This window comes from Hylobates moloch, unplaced genomic scaffold (genome assembly GCF_009828535.3).
Source record: "Hylobates moloch isolate HMO894 unplaced genomic scaffold, HMol_V3 SCAFFOLD_20, whole genome shotgun sequence".
NCBI classification, from domain to species: Eukaryota; Metazoa; Chordata; class Mammalia; order Primates; family Hylobatidae; genus Hylobates; species Hylobates moloch.
The window spans coordinates 45,266,004-45,279,191 of NW_026652295.1; the positions used below are offsets into that span (position 1 = coordinate 45,266,004).

Below are 13,188 nucleotides of genomic sequence, written 5' to 3' on the forward strand. Positions count from 1 at the left end.
ACATGCTTTTTTGCTATATGTATACATTGTGAAGTGATGACCACAGTCAAGCTAATTACTCCTTTTTTCTCATCCTACTTTATCTTTCTGAGCCTCCTCGGCACCCTGCAAGCACTGTGTTCTCCAGTCTGCCAACTCTCACTGTCCTTCAAGGCCCAGGTCAAGGTCATTCCTTGTAAGAAGCCTCCCTTTGACTCCCTCTAGTAGTGTGTACACCTCCCATCACCTCCCCCCCATCAAAGCACCTGCTGAACTGCATGACAATGCTCTATTTATGGGCTCCTCCACTGTCCTGTGATACTGCCACCTTACACCCCACCCCAGGGTAGGACCTCATTTATGTACTGTTTTGTGTCTAGCACTTAGCGCAGTATCTGGCACAGAGCAGTCAGGTGCTTCATCCATGTTTGTTATGAATGAGTCCCTAACGCAGCACACTATTAGAGATGCTTAAGAGGGTAAAAGCATGGGCTATGGCACGAGGCTGTTGGGTTGAAGTCCTAGTTCTACCACTTCTAGCTACTTAAATTTGGGTAAGTTACTTAATCTCTCTGATCCTCAGTTTTCTTATGTGTAAAACAGAGATGGTGCAATTTTCTCGTATTAAAGGAAATATTCCAGATTAAGTACTTAGAGCAGAGCTTTGTGAGTATTAAGTCCTCCATGCTAGGAAGAAAATGGACCAGAAGATCCTAAGACTAAGATGCTTCTGTCATGAGAAGCCTGCACATAGGACACTTTTTATTCATAGTCTCTCATTTCTCTTTCATCCTCTTTCTTTCTCTAAATATGCCTATTTTATCCCTAGACTGCTAGTATTTCTTTCTTCCTTTTTCTCTTTCTTTGACATACTACTTTACAAGTCCACAGCTGAGATCCCACATGCATAACCATTAGAGATGTGTGCATGTGTCTGCGTGTGTGCATGCATGCACTCATGCATGTGTGTGGATTTGGTTTGGTGGTTTGAGTTATTGGGTTTAAAAATGGAACTAGTGCATATCAGTAAATAGTCTATAGGCATTGACCAATTCCTCAATTATAAGTCTTGTTTTTGAAGGATAATCCATTACAATAAATAAAGTATGCATGTCCCTGAAAATTGACACAGGAAATTGTTGACTAAAGGTGGGTCTCAAGTCAAAAGAGGAAAAAAAACCTGGATTTAGAAATTTACATCAGATATGAAACTTACACATACAAAAAAAAAAACAAGTATAATTGCCTGCTAAAGTAAGTAAGGAGAACTTACAGACCATCTCTGAGAAAATGGATGATTTTTGCAGAAAGTTGCTAAGTTTTATCAAGAGCAGCTGAGGTTCAATCTACAGTCACACATCACGTTGTGTTGGCAGTTTGGTTACATATTTTTATTTTTTAAATCTTATCCTTTTCCCAATATATGTATTCATATTCACAAATAGGATGTTCATTCACTGGACAAATGTTTCTGGGCACCTACTTTGTGCAGAATACTATCTTAATGCTGGGAAACTCATGGATGATTTCTTTCTTACAGCAAGTTTATCGTTGTTGGTGATGATGATGATACTCTTGCTATTTTTAATTGCTATCTCTTGTTAAGGACCACCTCCATCACAGGGTCTCTGCTGAATGTTTTTTAACAAGCTTTTTAAATGCACAGTGTCATTTAATTTTCACAACTCTCCATGAACTAGTTAGCTTCTCCCGTTTTAGAGAAGGAGGCTCAGAAAGGTTAAACAACTGGCCAAACCTGGTTTAAAATCTACATAGACTGAAAGTCCAGCAAATTGAAAAATTTGAGGCAGACTATGAATCCCAAACCCAGTTCTTGTCACTATACTATATTATGCTTCAAGATAAGCTGCTGAAACATAAATGAAAGGTTAAACATACGATGGTTCAAAGGATGGTACAAAGCGATATAGAATTCTCTTCCAAACTGTAGTCCAGACCAAGGGTACAATTCAGCGGGAAGAATGTTCCTGCAAACATGAGCCTGGACTGCAAAATCATTAACCTACCCAGAGAAATACAGGGGGGTACCCTTCTGCCACCAGTGTAAACACTTTTCTAAACAAAGCTGGTAGATATTTTCTAAACATTGTTTTTTATGCCTAACTAAATGTGCGTCATACTTTGGAAGTACTTCTAAGGCAGTGGTCTCCATCCTCTTTGGCACCAGGGACTGGTTTCATGGAAGACAAGTTTTCTAGAAGACCAGGAGAAGCGGGAGAAGCAGGGGCATGGTTTCAGGATAAAACCGTTCAGATCATCAGCCATTAGATTCTCATAAGGAGCATGCAACCTAGATCCTTCGCATGCACAGTTCACAATAGGGTTCAAGCTCCGGTGACAATCGAATGCCACCACTGATTCAAAAAGAGGTGGAGCTCAGGCAATAACACTGGCTCTCCCATGGCTCATGTCCTGCTGTGTCACCTGGTTCCTAACAGGCCACTGACTGGCACTGGTCCATGGCCCACAAGGTGGGGACTCCTGTTCTAAGGTGCTGATTGAAAAATGCAGATTTTGCAGCATTGCTCCCTGTCCTGCTCCTACCCCCATTTTCCTACACACACAGATTCCAATTTAATAGGTTCAGGTAGAGCCCAGAGATACGCATTTTGATCAGCATCCAGCCGGTTTATCTACTGCTCGTCTCTAAACCACACTTGCACAAACTGTGCTTTGCATCTCCATGTAAATATAAATATGTCATATAAAATATGTCATTTACGGTTCTCTTTTACTAATATGTTATACATCTATTATTACAAAAACCCAAAATAGAGATTTTTAAAGGGATGAGATCTTTCAAAATAAAGAGCAGGGCACATACTTTCTCTTCATAGTCCAACAGAGGGTGTGGCATACCATCTGCCACCCAGAATTGAGTGAACCTCTGGCCTTGTACCCTAAGATGCATCCCTGTCTTATGAACTTCTGGGAGAGAGGAGGTTGGGTGGAATCTGTACCGGCTCAGTGCTTAGGCTCATTCTCTGTGGCCACCATTGTTCCCCTTCAGACAGGTCAGTAAATCAATCTCCATGGCTTTGAAAGAAGAGTAGACAAGTTCTGCAGGTGAGCTGTGGAAAATTTATGCAACACCAGCATCAGCAGTGAAGTAACGATCTTGAAAAATATTAGTTATGCTATACCATGGCAACCCCACCTCAGGTGCATGAATATGCAGTGTCACTCATGACACATTTGGAAATTCTCCCTGAGTGATGATTTAAATAAAATGTGAAGTCCAAGTGTCATTCATTTCTGCTTTTAAACAGGACTTTAAAACTCATATAGGAAGTGTTAAGAATTGTGATTTTGATTTTAAGAAAAAGGTAAAAGTTTGTTGGTAACCTATATGTGAGTGCTTTAAAGTTGCAAAAATTATATTAAAATAAAAATTTATGAACACATTCATCCTGAAAGAGAATAAGATGTTATTTTACTTAAAGAAGAGATAAATCACTCCAGTGACACTTTCACATTCCTAACTCTACAGGAAATACTGATTAAAAACCTAATGTGCCAGGTACTGTGCTAGGGGCCAGGAGTAAAAAGATGAATAAGATGGCATCCCTATGTCCTAGGAAAGAAGTGCATGTGAACAATTACTGAGATTTCAAACACAAAAGGCACTGTAAAATAGGCTTGAGACAGTGCTGCAAAGCACTTAGCAGGGAGATCAGTTCTGCACAGGGATGGGGTGACCTGTGAAAAGGAAGTAATTTGGTGACATTTAAAATGAGCTTAGGAGGATAGTTCACTTGACAGATGTATTAGTCTGTTATCACGCTGCTAATAAAGACATACCTGAGACTGGAGAATTTAAAAAGGAAAGAGTTTTAATGGACTCACATTTCCACATGGCTGGGGAGGCCTCACAATCATGGTGTAAGGTGAGAAGGAGCAAAGTCATGTCTTACGTGGTGGCAGGAAAGGGAGCTTGTGCAGGGGAACTCCCATTTATTAAACCATCAGATCTCATGAGACGTATTCACTACCATGAGAACGGTATGAGGGAAGCCGTCCTCATGATTCAAATATCTCTACCTGGCCCCACCCTTGACATGTGGGGATTATTACAGCTCAAGGTGAGATTTGGGTGGGGACACAGCCAAACTATATCAACAGAGAAGGCAGGAAAGAGAAATCCAGGCAGAGGAATGAACCACAGCAGGGAGACAGAATGAATGGAGAAGAGGTAGCTGGCCCCAGTTATAACCATTGGGAAGTTGAGGAAATGGCAGAGGGAAAGGAACCTGTAAAAAAAACTGAGAAGTTGCAGCCAGAGAAGAAGGAGGGAGGCCAGGAGCATTGGTGTCCTGGAAGGCAGGGACAAGACTAGAGGAAGTGGAGAACAGTGTGAAGTCCTGCTGACAGTAAATGAGTTGGATTTGAGGATACAGAGGTCAAAGAGAATCTTGGCAAAAGCATTTGCTGAGGTACACTGGGGTAGCGTAGACAGAACACAATGTGAATGGTTGGTGATGATGTGAAGACATGAATAGCCATAATCCTTTCAAGAATTTTGCGGTGAGGGGAAATGAAGATGGAAGTGCAGCTGAGGAAAAATATGGGGTGAGAAGAGCTTCTGCTCCTATTGTTTTAAGATGAGAAGGACCTAAGCGTAATTAAATGCTAACAGGAAAGGTCCAATAAGAGGGGAGCCTAGTGAGGCTATGGGAATAAAGGGCAGGAGCACGGGAGAGCTGAGCTCTGCATGCAGGACAGGGTCCCTCTTCCCTTGGGACAAAACAGGAGGGCAAAAGAGATGGGTATTGAGGCTGATCCTGGCATAGATTTGGTGGTGAGAAGGCCAATGGCGTTATTTCCTCCAAGAAGGCACAGCCATTTCCTGAGAGCAGGCTGTGTGTGGAAGTGTGTACATGGGTATGTGCATGGTGCACACACTGGGCCTCGCTGGTGCTTGGAGATTTAAGGACGGTGAAGACATCATAAATATGTCTCTGGGGATAATTGAAGAGTTCCAGGTTGAGTGAGGGCCCATGTCCCTCTTCTAATCTTTACTGGCCTCAGACCATACAAATATCTGGCTTCTTTGCACTCTCATTTGCAACACGTTGAGTTTGTGTGTTTGTATATATGTATAAATATATGGGTCTTGAATTTTCCTGCAGGCAGAATCTCTGGTTTCTCTTAGTACCTAGTAGAGTTCAGACACATAGAATATATTCAATAAATAATTCTTGGTTGATAGAAATACCTTTCAACTCATTATACCCCAGCTTTAGCCAATAAGTAGACTCCAAAGGTGAAAAGCAACTATAATTCTAAGACAGCCCTTCCCTAGGGACAGGGAACTGCAATTGAGTCATCATTTTTAGCAGGAATACATATTATGATAAAGAAAGAAGTATTCTCTGGTCTGACCAATGATGGGTGCCTGTCATAATACTGAATGAAAACCTTTTAAAATGCAATACATTTTGTGCTTTACCTATTTCCTCTCCATTAACACAGAAACATATGCACACTCATGCACACAAATGCACACATATGTGCACATCTGCGGGTGCACACCACAACAAAAACCCAAACATCTTTTTGCTCCTTAGATGGCTGGCAGCATGAATTTTCTGTGACGTAAATGAAGAAGCGGTGCGCAGGATAAAGGGTTAAGTTAGGATCTCTAGTAATGCTTCAGCTTGTTCTCTGAGGAGTAACAAAGAGAGGAAGCACAGGCTTTGTGGAAGGAAATTCCCAGGCCCCACTTCGGACATTCGCAACCTGCCCTGTGAACCCCTGAGGGGTGTCTGATAATAAACACTTGCAAACAAAACAATCCATAAAGGCATTTTTACTAACATTCTCACATTCTCACCAAAGGGCTACAGCACATTTTCCTGAATCTGCGGACCTTAGAGTGGGGACCTGGACATCCACCTGCCAGCAGAGGCCAACAACCTAGTCCCTGCTCAGGCTGGTGTTTGTACGTGCAGGTCCCCCTTGCTCCTTGGGCCTTTGATTGGGCAGGGGTGGTGATGGGGCTGTGGAATGCAGATCACAGACTCAACACCGGACAGGATGGGTGTGGACTGCTGTGTGCAGACCTGAGACCCACCTCTTCATCTTCCACAGAGACCCCCAGACATAGCCCTGAGCATTGCAACTTTGAGTAATAATGCAGTGACCTTCAAGTAGAAAATAATGCAAGTAATAATGCAAGTAATAATGCAGTGACGTCTTCAAGTAGACGTCAAGTAGAAAGAACTTGACAAGGCATGAAAAGCTCTGCTTGTAAAGTGTGCCAATTAAGTAACAAATTGGCCTTCTTTTCCTGTAGTAGCAAAACAGACAAATAAAAGCCCTGGAGACTTGACAGTAAATATTTGTGCAGAAGTTTCTTGTAAGAAGCTCAAAACATGTTAGGATCAAGATGCAAAAACTTAAGCAAAAGTCTAGTTTGGGTGAGATTATTTGTAATATTATACCTTATTTATCCCCAAACTAATAGGATGTGAGATCTGTTATGCCCATTTCATCAATGAATAAATGAAGGATCAGAAACTGGCCTAGAATAATAGTAAAGTTCTGGGTGATTCAGGTATCTGATCCTCGCTCTAGTGAGTGTGTGTGTGTGTGTGTATGTGTGTGTGTGTATGTGTGTGTTTATTGGGGCTGTGTGTACACAGATTTATGACTTTTTTAAAACAAAATATTCTTAAAATAACTTTATTAATTGCAATTCAAGCCAAGATCCTCAAATAGCATCGCTGTCTCAGGTCTCGACCAGAATTCACTTCACAGTACGGGTGAGATTTAGATCCTTGACTACAAAAAGAAAGCTGACCCTTTACTTTTGAATTGCCGTCACTGGTCTCTGGAATATTTTTGGATGACTACTCATTTGCATCTGTCCAGAGTTGGCGGCAATCTCCCTCTTGACCCCAGCCCTCAAGACCACATTGATCCAACCTAAGTGATGACAGGTTCCAGATTTTACTCTAGGCGGGGTTAACATGAGCCTCTACTCAGGCCTCCTTCTGTCCTTTGTGCTGTAACAATGGGCGGAAACACAGCCTTGTTAGAGGAAATTCCCAGGGCCATGCTTTGGACATTAGACAGTGGCTTTGCTATGCTGGGTAGGCTGATGTGGATCTAAAAATAAATACACTGGTCTGCAAGGGTTTCTATGATTTTTTCATGTACAGTTGATTACATTTCAAAGGATTTTTTTAATTAGTGTTTTTAAGAAAGCTAACTTAGGTAAGCCTTGAGAATAAAATATATCACGGCTTTGTTTCGGTTTGAAAACATATAACATTTGCTTATAAGCGTTTCTGTTGAAAGGACTGCTGCTTTTCTCCCCCAGGATCTCAAAGTGAGATTGATGCTGAGATGCTGCCCAAGCATGATCAGAAACATGCGAGGGTCCAGAACTGCGAGTTCTTTGAGTCCACAAAGGATAAAGTATTAACAGAAAGCTCTGGGGCTGCCTGGAGAGGTCGATGATGTGTATAGGGTCTACCTAAGCCTAAGTCTTACTTCTCTAAAAGTTTCCAGATCCTTACTTCAAAAAGAGACTGCTCTTGAGGTGGTTCATGTAGCAGAAAAGGAAAGACGGGTAGAAGGCAGTGGCCGGTGAACTTGACTCACAGCAGGCAGACGGTTCCAGCCAGCTTTCTTCTCTCCCCAAAAGTCAAATATTCCATTCATAGTCCTTGCAACTTAGAAGATGGTACAATCAGTTTCTTTTTCACATTTTAAAATTAGACCTTGGAATGGCTATGAACCCATATCCATGTAGTCATGTTTCCATTTTAGCTAGAGGAGAAATCAGGGCCAAAGCTCTGAGTCTTGCTGTTATTTGCCTGACTCTACTTGAGCTGAAAATGTACAGAAATGTGACAGTTTTCCATCAAGTAGGAATGTGTTTGCAGCACAAGAAGTAACCCACAATTTAGTTGAAGAGTAACCCAAGAAGAGTGGTTTACAGTGAACTTTTCCCTCCTCGTTGTTCTCATTTCTTTTGTGCTCTTTCCTGGAAGTCCAGCCTAATCCATTGTTACTAAGACCCTATTTTAAACTTACTGCAGCAGATACGTAGGGCTAGCTGGTGAAAAGTCAGCTATCCTCACTCTAGCCTAATGAATTTTTTGCAGACCTTCATTTGGTGGCTTGGATCACTGCACTGACATCACGAGACTCTTGATAGCTTTGAGCGGGAAGGGACCTTTGAGGTCATCACCCGGACTCCACCCATTATGGGCATCCCTTTGGGAACACCCCGGCCACTAGTCCATCTTCCAGGGTGCTGGAACATTGCCCAGGACAAGGCGTTCACTACATCACAAGGCAGCTCACTCATTTTTAGACGATTCTGATGGTGGGTAAATCCGTTCACACATTGAGCTGAAATCTGTTACGCTATAATTTCCACCCATTGATCTTCTGTGGGCCTTCCCTTTTCCCATACAGAGCAACCTTTAAATCTTTAAAAGCAGCCCTCATGTGCTCAAGATGTACTTCTTACTTTAATTGTCCCCTGAATGCTCCTTCAACTGTTTGGCGAATGACAGTTTTCTCATTTTCACCATCTTGGCCAACCTCCTCTTTTAAGACCTGGTGTTTTTTGGTTTTTGTTTTGAGACAGAGTCTTGCTCTGTCGCCAGGCTGGAGTGCAGTAGCACAATCTCAGCTCACTGCAACCTCTGCCTCCCGAGTTCAAGCAATTCTCCTGCCTCAGCCTCCTGAGTAGCTGCGACTGCAGGCACGCACCACCACATCCAGCTAACTTTTCTATTTTTAGTAGAGACGGGGTTTCACCGTGTTAGCCAGGAAGGTCTCGATCTCTTGACTTCGTGATCCTCCCACCTCGGCCTCCCAAAGTGCTGGGATTACAGGCATGAGCCACTGTGCCCCGCCGACCTGGTGTTTTTTTAAAGGAACCTATTTGGCACTTTAGATAATTAATCTTCTTACAACTTTGTGCACTAAGTATTAGTTCATATTTTCAGAAACAAAACAAAGACTTGGCAAGATACAATTACTTGTTCAAGACAGGAGATTAAAAACCAGATCTGCCTCTTTCTAGCCCACAACATGCCTCTCATTAAAAAAGAAATATTGAGCCAGATACAGTCCAGGCTGATCTCAAATATAGCCTGAGATCTGTGGCAGGCCACTGGAAACCTCTCATGCAGGTTAATATCCCTTTTGTTATTACAACGTGTGCTTATTGACAGAGATTAAAGTGAACTCGAGTGGGTAAGAAATTACCAGCAGAAAACATTCAGTTGCTGAAAGGCAGCTGTAGACAAGGTGGGCATGGTGGAAGCCTGGAGGCAGAAAGGCATAGGAGCAACAGGAAGCAAGAAGGGATTCTAGAGGTGCAGGAGGCATCTCATTTGGAAGCTCTGGACAATGGAGGAAGAAGAGAAGAAGGCTGGAAGGGAGAAATAGCTGTCCCTTGAGAGCGCCTCGGCAGTTTGCTTCAGCCTAAACCTGGTGGTTGTGTCTTTTTGCTTTCTCCCAAGTGTCCCTGTGCTCTATGGGAGGGCAAAGCATGGGGAAAAATGATACTATGCACTTCTCCACCTTTTGATTCTAAGTGAAATATGGCTAAGACACAAATCTTTGGGTGGAAAAAGGAGAATACCACATGTAGTCAGAAAGGGAATCTTTTTAGCTGTGCTGCAGTGAGGGATGATGTCAGGAACTGGCTATATGTCTACGTGCTTCTAGGTTTTTCCTGCACCACTTGGTAGGGTTACTTCCTTCTCTTTTCCTGGCTGCTTTCCTAAAGCAGGGACTGCTTAATGGAGGCCTTCCCTCCTCATCTAACCTGCTTCAAAGCAGCTCTACACCCAACAATGAATGCCTCATGGATTCCTCTGAGTTGCAGGGCACTGCTCTCCAGGAGTCATGGGCAAACTGTGCTCTTGGGGAAGTACCAAACCACAATGTTAATGTCAATGGCTGAACACATGGGCATAGTAATAAAATGGCTCTCTTAAGATCACTTCGAGCTGGCTTGACTCAGAGAAATACAGAGCACCGCCTTTCAAATTGCCATGAAGCATGAGAGAATGTGAGTGCAGAGGCTCTGTGGATATGGTCTTCTCTTTGCACTCTGAAATCAAGGATTCTCTCCCCTGTAGCTCTCTGTCTTCTTCACCATTTGAAAAACTCAAGGTTCAGAGAAAAGCTGTGGATCCACCCAAGGGTCACACGGCAAGAGAGCTGCAGGTACAGGACTAAATCTGGGGCCCCAAACCACAGTTCAGCTGTCTTTCTATTGAACCACATTGACTTCAAGCTTCAAGCTCTCGAGGCCTTCAGTTGGATGTGCCAGCATTTGTTAGGGATCAGGCTTATTTCAGTTTTCCTTAATACATCCATGAAAGAGAAGTAGCATAGAGGATGACAAAAAGTAAGTCCTCCAGATGAGAGCTGCATGGAGGCAGGACTCACATCTGTATTGTTTGCCATCATATCCCTAGCACATAGTACACTGCCTGCCCTGTGAAAGGGACTCAGTGAGTCCTTGACTTAGAGTGACACAGAATGAGGGGCACTGATGGGGAAACACCTAATGAAAGAGGCTGTCACATAGACATAAAGAAATAGATTCTAAAAGGCATGGCACATGGAAAGTACTCAAAATATTTGGTGAGTAAATGAATCCAGCAACATTTCAGAAAGAATAGTGTGGGAAAATGCTATAGGGATTAAAAATATCCTTGGAAGAATCAAACTATAGATCTCGATCTGATAATTAATTAGGGTTTTTCAGACAATGTACACATTCATTTGCTCATTCATTCATTCATTCATTCATTCAACAAAATTGATTGAGCAGAAGCTATGTGCCCAAAACTGTGCCAAGTGCTATGGGTTTAGACATAGAAGACCAATAACTCCTCAAGAGTCAAAATAAATATAGCAACTATCATTTAATGTGCTTAGGGATATGTCAAAACATTCCACCAAGTACTAGAAAAATCACAGACCTGAGAACCACTTAGTAGAAGATGGATGAAGGGAATGAAGGTATACAAACCAGGCCTTAATGGACAATTGGGTGGGGAAGATGAATAGAGGTATCCCAGGCAGGGAGGACAGCGCACACAGAAATAGGCAGGCATTAGAGCATTCATATATTAGGGAAATGCAAGGTACTTAGTTTAGTTGCAAACTCAGATGCTGAGAGGGGGAGGCTGGCAGGACGATAAGGAGCTGACTTTTTATTTTTCTACCCTCTTTAAGTGAATGCCTCTCAAACCTTAATGTGTATATGCATCGCCCAGGGATTAAAATGCAGATTCAGTAAGTCTGGGGAGGGAATAAAGAATTTGTTCCCAAGTGATCACTCCCAGCTGATGCCTGATGCAGCTAGTCCTTGGACTACACTTTAGGTAGCATGGCTGTAAGCAACAGAGTGCAATAGAAATATTTCACTGAGGTCGGGCACCGTGGCTCCCGCCTATAATCCCAGCACTTTGGGAGGCCAAAGTGGGCAGATCACCTGAGGTCAGGAGTTTGAGACCAGCCTGGGCAACATGGTGAAACCCCTTCTCTACTAAAAATACAAAATGTAGCTGGGCGTGGTGGTGTGTGCCTGTAGTCCCAGCTACTCAGGAGGCTGAGGCACAAGAATCACTTGAACCCGAGAGGCAGAGGTTGCGCCGAGATTGAGCCACTGTACTCCAGGCTGGGCGACAGAGTGAGACACAGTCTCAGAAAAATATATATATATATATATCTCACTGAGAGTGGCATTATTAGAATTGCATATTCCCAAGACCCCCGTAGCAGGGTATGGAAGATAGAATGGAGGGAGACTGTATTGAGGTAAAATACATAAGTGGTAAGAAATTATGAGCATCAGAACTAAATAAGCTAGAAAAGAAGAGTAAATGTTCCATAAATAGGCATGAATTGTTTGATATTCCATGAAGTCTGTATAAATTATTTCTCTTAAAGGCTGGTTGTGAAGACAAAATGAAACAATAAAAACATAAGATGCCAAAAAAATCCAGAGAAATTTATAGTGGTTCTTAAATAAGACCTGGCTCTTCTCTGAGTCTCAGTGACCTATCATCTTGAGCCTCAACGGTGACCAACGAGAGCACCCAGCTAAGGACTGAGCATCATCCCTGCAGACAACCACCACCACAGCCCCGAGCCATCCCTGGATATTCATTGTCACTACTTGTATTGAATTTCAGGAAACCTCAGGAAGAACAACTGTTTCACCACAAATTCTAGATAATAATGTGGAAGTCCACCAGATTCCTGAACAAAGTACTCTTTTTTTTTTCTTACAGCACATAGGCACTCTAAATTAGGAACACCTGTTCCTATTTCTGTTAGCAAATTCTCTGTCAAATCCAGTATTTCTTTAACTGAAAACCTCAGAAAGGAATAGCAAAGAAATCATGGTGGAGGTCTATACTATTAAAAAGAAAAGGCAGTTAGTAAAAATTACCCCCTATGCAGAAGCCAAAAAAAAAAAAAAAACTACTTCTAATGAAATTTGCACTCCAAAGAAAATAAGAATCGCCGCCATGATCTATATACTGGCTGGCATTCTTTATCCAAAGATGTACAGATTTGAAAAATCCATATGTCATATCCCCTCTCACTATTTGCCCCCCCCAGTCTTGTAAATCAGTAAATCTCCACAAGACACACAGGTTGAGAGCATGAAGCCAACTAGAAAAGCCACGTGGAAATGCCGCACAACTATTCCAGAGCAGCTGGATTCACATTTAACATGACAAATCAAAACGATGCAGGTACCCACCTTTCTCTTCGGAGGTTTTCAGGCTCCTAAAATTTAACGCCTTCCTGCTGATCTGCCCAAAAACCTCTCAGGTGAGTTGAACCTTGAGGGCATCCCATTCAATCATACAGTCAGAGGAGGGTGGGGTTTCACAAGACCAGACTTCAAACGCTGGGGCTCTTGCGGGTTCCCAGGCTGTCGGGAGCAGAGGTGAACTGCCTTCTGTTCTCTGCTGCAGGAAGAAGCCGGGAGACACTGACTGACTGGAGGTGGGGGGCGGGGGCTTGGGGGAGGGAAGTAATATGGGGACTGTAATAAATAAGAGATCCTCTCCACATGATTTCCTGTATTTGGTGCCTGATGCCTCTTTCCAGGCTCCCTAGAGGAAACAAGAAACTTGTCCTCTGGCCACTGGAAAGAAGAGAATAAACATGCTGAGAACTGTGAAA

General features: G+C 42.7%; 1 protein-coding gene across 1 annotated transcript in view; it reads right to left on the reverse strand.

Moving 5' to 3' along the window:
• ADGRF5 (adhesion G protein-coupled receptor F5) overlaps positions 1-12,966 on the reverse strand; it is a 102,036-nt gene extending 89,070 nt beyond the window's left edge. The window contains exon 1 of the mRNA XM_032140815.2: positions 12,761-12,966. The gene's annotated coding sequence lies outside the window, so the exon portion shown is untranslated. The remainder of the gene's footprint in view (positions 1-12,760) is intronic.
• Between the last annotated feature and the right edge of the window lie 222 nt (positions 12,967-13,188).